Source organism: Capra hircus, chromosome 7 (assembly GCF_001704415.2).
Source record: "Capra hircus breed San Clemente chromosome 7, ASM170441v1, whole genome shotgun sequence".
Lineage (NCBI taxonomy): Eukaryota > Metazoa > Chordata > Mammalia > Artiodactyla > Bovidae > Capra > Capra hircus.
In genome coordinates this window covers 30,240,828-30,247,026 of record NC_030814.1, presented here as the reverse complement: position 1 = coordinate 30,247,026, position 6,199 = coordinate 30,240,828, and positions in this window count along the sequence as shown.

Below are 6,199 nucleotides of genomic sequence, written 5' to 3'. Positions count from 1 at the left end.
GAATCAGGTGAGACATGGTGTCCCATGGTCACATCCAAACCCAGATTTCTTTTTCCTTACTTGGAATACGGTGAGCAAGTTTCTCCCCTAACTTTGTTTGTTTTCCTTTATAAAGACTTTACAATAAAAATGATAAACTATGTGAAACCTATTTGGAGTTCAAGCCATTCACCTCACCAGGAAAGAGATGGCTGTTTGCTGGGCTTTTTTATTATAAAGTTGTCAAAGCCCAATATCAGAAGTTCAAAGGGAGGAAGTGAACAGATCACCTTAGGCAACTCAATGCATGTCATCAGATGACCTAGTAGTGGTTGCTACTGCACTTTAGTTCAGTTCAGTTCAGTCACCAAGTCGTGTCTGACTCTGCGACCCTGTGAACCACAGCACGCCAGGCCTCCCTGTCCATCACCAACTCCCAGAGTCCATCCAAACCCACGTCCATCGAGTCGGTGATGCCATCCAGCCATCTCATCTTCTGTCATCCCCTTCTCCTCCTGCCCTCAATCTTTCCCAGCATCAGGGTCTTTTAAAATGAGTCAGCTCTTTGCATCAGGTGGCCAAAGTATTGGAGTTTCAGCTTCAGCATCAGTCCTTCCAATGAACACCCAGGACTGATCTCCTTTAGGATGGACTGGTTGGATCTCCTTGCAGTCCAAGGGACTCTCAAGAGTCTTCAACACCGCAGTTCAATAGTATCAATTCTTCGGCACTCAGCTTTCTTCACAGTCCAACTCTCACATCCATACATGACTACCGGAAAAACCATAGTCTTGACTAGATGGAGCTTTGTTAGCAAAGTAATGTCTCTGCTTTTTAATATGCTGTCTAGGTTGGTCATAACTTTCTTTCCAAGGAGTAAGCATCTTTTAATTTCATGGCTGCAATCACCATCTGCAGTGATCCTGGAGCCCAGAAAAATAAAGTCAGCCACTGTTTCCACTGTTTCCCCATCTATTTCCCATGAAGTGATGGGACTGGATGCCATGATCTTAGTTTTCTGAATGTTGAGCTTTAAGCCAACTTTTTCACTCTCCTCTTTCACTTTCATCAAGAGGCTCTTTAGTTCTTCTTCACTTTCTGCCATAAAGATGATGTCATCTGAGTATCTGAGGTTATTGATATTTCTCCCGGCAATCTTGATTCCAGCTTGTGCTTCCTCCAGCCCATCATTTCTCATGAGGTACTCTGTATATAAGTTAAATAAGCAGGGTGGCAATATACAGCTTGACGTACTCCTTTTCCTATTTGGAACCAGTCTGTTGTTCCATCTCCAGTTCTAACTGTTGCTTCCTGACCTGCATATAGGTTTCTCAAGAGGCAGGTCAGGTGGTCTGGTATTCCCATCTCTTTCAGAATTTTCCACAGCTTATTGTGATCCACACAGTCAAAGGCTTTGGCATAGTTGATAAAGCAGAAATAGATGTTTTTCTGGAACTCTCTTGCTTTTTCCATGATCCAACGGATGTTGGCAATTTGATCTCTGGTTCCTCTGCCCTTTCTAAAACCAGCTTGAACATCTGGAAGTTCACGGTTCACGTATTGCTGAAGCCTGGCTTCGAGAATTTTGAGTATTACTTTACTAGCATGTGAGATGAGTGCAATTGTGCGGTAGTTTGAGCATTCTTTGGCATTGCCTTTCTTAGGGATTGGAATGAAAACTGACCTTTTCCAGTCCTGTGGCCACTGCTGAGTTTTCCAAATTTGCTGGCATATTGAGTGCAGCACTTTCACAGCATCATCTTTGAGGATTTGAAACAGCTCCACTGGAATCCCCTCACCTCCACTAGCTTTGTTGGTAGTTCAGCCAGCACTTATAGAGGTATCCTCCATGGCTGGGCTTCCTGGGTGGCCCAGTGGTCAAGAATCTGACTGGCAAGAGGAGGCTTGGGTTCAGCTCCTGGGTCGGGAAGATCCCCTGGAGGAGGGCATAGTAACCCACTCTAGTATTCTGGCCTGGAAAATCCCATGGACAGAGGAGTCTGGCAGACTACAAGCCATGGAATCACAAAGAGTCAAACATGACTTAGCAGCTAAACAACAACAACTTTCCATGGCAGACACTGTACTGAGATGAGATGAATAAAACATAAAATATGGTATCTTTTTTTCTAATATTTACTGATTTTTAACATTATTGCCACATTTCCATCCTCTTCATCCCGCCTTCCCTCCAAAATCCTCAGTTACTGAACAATTTGAAGTAAGCTGTAGACATCCTGACACTTAACCCCTAAATGTTTCAGCTTCTGTCTCCTAAGAACAGGATTATTCTTCTGCAATAACTACAGTATCACCGTCATCCCGAGACCATTAACACCAACATGATAATATTGTCTAAAATGCACTCTGTATTCCCATTTCCTCAAGGGTCGCAGGAATGTTCTTTGTAGCTTTTCTTTTTTCTTTTTTTTTAAAGCAATCCAGGATACACTCATGGATCATGCACTACATTTGGCTTCTTCCTAATGTTTTGATAGATGTAAAGAAAGAGTTAGAGCTGTCCAATAAAGACTTCTGAGAAAGAAACTTTAGACTCCAACTAAAAAGACAGATCTGTCCATAAGGACCCTTGGATGCTGCATAATTCTCGTTCTTCACCACAGATGGGCAGATCATTTCTTAGAGGGGCATATGGACTCCTAATTATTCCAACAGTTTAATGCCATCTGCTCCCTACGAGGAGGAAAAACTTCAAATGTGGTGTCAGGGAGTCTTAGGTCTTGATCAGGGTTTAGCCTGTGTTGGAACACAAGCCTGTGTCAGTGTGGGCCTGTAGTAGGCACTGGAGAGGTGGGAAAGATGGAGAACAAGCCTGCCCTCACAGGGTTTCAGGTCTAGTTGAAGGTGAAAATGTGAGTCGCACAGTTGTGATCAACGATTCTTTGCAACCCCATGGACTGTAGCCCGCCAGGCTCCTCTGTCCATGTAATTCTCCAGGCAAGAAGACTGGAGTGGGTAGTCATTTCCTTCTCCAGGGGATCTTCTCAACCCGGGGTTCCAACCTGGGTCTTCTGAATTGCAGGCAGATTCTTTACCATCTGAGCCACCAGGGAAGCCTCCCAGGTCTAGTTGGGAAAAGGAAAAACAATAGGGAAAGAGAGAGAAAAATGATGAGGCTGGATTTCTGGGTAAAGTAGATGAAGGAACATGTAACTCAAGGCTGGATGGTGGGGAAAAGGTCTCATCTAAGCCGCAAGCTGAAGCAGGGGCAGGGGTAAGGGGTGACAAGGGCCCACCCAGACTGGACTTTACAAAACATAGTAAGGTGCTTGGAATCTATCCTAAGACCAGTCAAGTGCCATTGAGGGGTGGAACACGACCAGATGTCCTGGTTCACTGTAGGATGGGCAAGTGGGAAACAGCTGGGAAACTATACCAGGAACAGGCGATGAGCGGCTGCAGTTAAGACAGTGGAAATGGAGATGGACAGAGGGAAATGGATTTCGTATTTTTAAAAAATTTTTTTAAATTGAAGTATAGTTAATTTATGATGCTGTGCTAGTTTCAGATGTAGAGCAAAGTGATTCAGTTATGCATATATATATATTCTTCTTCAGATTCCTTTCCACTATGGGGTATTACAAAATATTGAATACCATTCCCTCTGTATTCAGTAGGTCCTTGTTGATTATCTTTTTTTTTTTTAAATTTTACCAGAGGATAGTTGATTTACAGTGTTGTGTTAGTTTCAGGCATACAACAAAGTGATTCAGTTATACATATACATATATTCATTCTTTTTTATATTCTTTTCTCATATCACATGCGTGTGTGCATATTCGGTTGTGTCTGACTCTTTGTGACCCCTATGAACTATAGCCTGCCAGGCTTCTCTGTCCATGGGATTATCCAGGCAGGCATCCTGAAATGGCTTGCCATTTCCTTCTCCAGGGGATCTTCCCCACCCAGGGATCAAACCCACATCTCTTGTGTCTTCTTTTCCACTAGAGCTATCTGGGAGAGATTATCTACTTAACATATTGTTGTTGTTGTTCAGTTGCTAAGTTGTCTAACTGTTTGTAACCCCACGGACTGTAGTATGCCAGGCTCCTCTGTCCTCCACTATCTTCTGGCAGTTGCTCAAATTCATGTCCATTGAGTCAGTGATGCTATCTAACCATCTCATCCTCTGCTGCCCACTTCTCCTTTTGCCTTTAATCTTTCTCAGCATCAGGATCTTTTCCAGTGAGTCAGCTCTTGGCATCAAGTGGCCAAAGTACTGGAGCTTCAGTTTCAGCAACAGTCCTTCCAATGAATATTCAGAGTTGATTTCCTTTAGGATTGACTGGTTTGATCTCCTTGCAGTCCAAGGGACTCTCAAGAGTCTTTTCTCAAATCACAATTCGAAAGCATCAGTCCTTCAGCACTCAGCCTTCTTTATGGTCCAGCTCTCACCTTGGTACATGACTACTGGAAAAACCATAACTTTGACAATACGGACCTTTGTCGGCAAAGTGATGCCTCTGCTTTTTATTATGCTACCTAGGTTTGCCATAGCTTTCCTTCCAAGGAGGAAGAGTCTTTTCATTTCATGTCTGTGGTCACCCTCTGCAGTGATTTTGGAGCCGAAGAAAATAAAATCTGTCACTTCTTTCACTTTCTCCCCTTCTATTTGCCATGAAGTGATAGCACCTGATGCCTTGATCTTAGTGTTCTGAATGCTTAGTTTTAAGCCAGCTTTTTCACTCTCCTCTTTCACCTTCATCAAGAGGCTCTTTAAATCTTCTTCACTTTCCGCCGTTAGAGTGGTATCATCTGCATATCTAAAGTTGTTTATATTTTTCCCCAGCAAACTTGACTTCAGCATGTGATTCGTTCAGTCTGGCATTTCCTATGATGTACTCTGTATATGAGTTAAATAAGCCGGGTGACAATATACAGGCTTGATGCACTCCTTTCCCAGTTTTGTGCTAGTCAGCTCTTCCATGTCCAGTTCTAACTGTTGCTTCTTGTCCTGCATACAGGTTACTCAGGAGGCAGGTAAGGTGGGGTGGTATTTTCATCTCTATAAGAATTTTCCACAGTTTGTTGTAACTGTGGAAAGTCACAGTCAAAGTCCACACAGTCAAAGTCTTTAGCATAGTCAATGTAGCAGATGGTTTTTCAGGAACTCCCTTGCTTTCTCCATGATTCAGTGAATGTCGGCAATTTGATCTCTGGTTCTTCTGCCTCTTCAAAACCCAGCTTGTACATCTGGAAGTTCTCAGTTCATGTGCTGCTGAAGCCTAGCTTGAAGGATTTTGAGCATAACCTTGGTAGCACGTGAAATGACTGCGATTGTATGGTGGTTTGAAAATTCTTTTTCATTGCCCTTTTTGGAGATTGAAATGAAAATGAGCCTTTCCTGGTTCTACGGCCACTGTTGAGTTTTCCAAATCTGCTGACATATTCATTGTCACACTTTAAGAGCATCATCTTTTAGGATTTGAAATAGCTCAACTGGAATTCCATCACCTCCACTAGCTTTGTTCCTAATTTTATAAATAGTAGTGTGTATATGTTAATCCCATACTCCAGACTTATCCCTCCCCTCACCCCTGCTATCCCGTCTGGTAACTATAAGTTCATTTTCTACATCTATGAGTCTATTCCTGTTCTGTAAAAATGTTCATTTGTATCATTTTTCTTTTTTAATTCCACATATAAGTGACATGACATTTGTCTTTCTCTGTTTGACTTACTTCGCTTGATATGACCATCTCTAGATCTATGCTCATTGCTGTGAACGGCACTATTTCATTCTTCTATGGCTGAGTAATCTTCTGTATGTATACCTCTATACCATATCTCCTTTATCCATTTCTCTGTCAATGGACACAGGTTGCTTCCATGACTTGGCCGTAGCAAATAGTGCTGCTATGAACATTGGAGTGTATGTATCTTTTTGAATTAGATTTTTCTCCATATGTATACCCAGGAATGGGATTGCAGAATCATATGGTAACTCTATTTTTAGTTTTTTGAGGAACCTCCATACTATTCTCTATAGTGGCTGCAAGAACTCACATTCCTACCAAGAGTGTAGGAGGGTTCCCTTTTCTGCACACACTCTCCAGCATTTGTTATTTGTAGACTTTTTGATGTTGGCCACTCTGATTGATGTGAGGTGATAACAGATTAATATTTTGGAGCTAGGATCCAAATAGAATAGATAGAATGCACATAGAGAGCAAAGAAAAGTAAGCAATATAGGATAAGG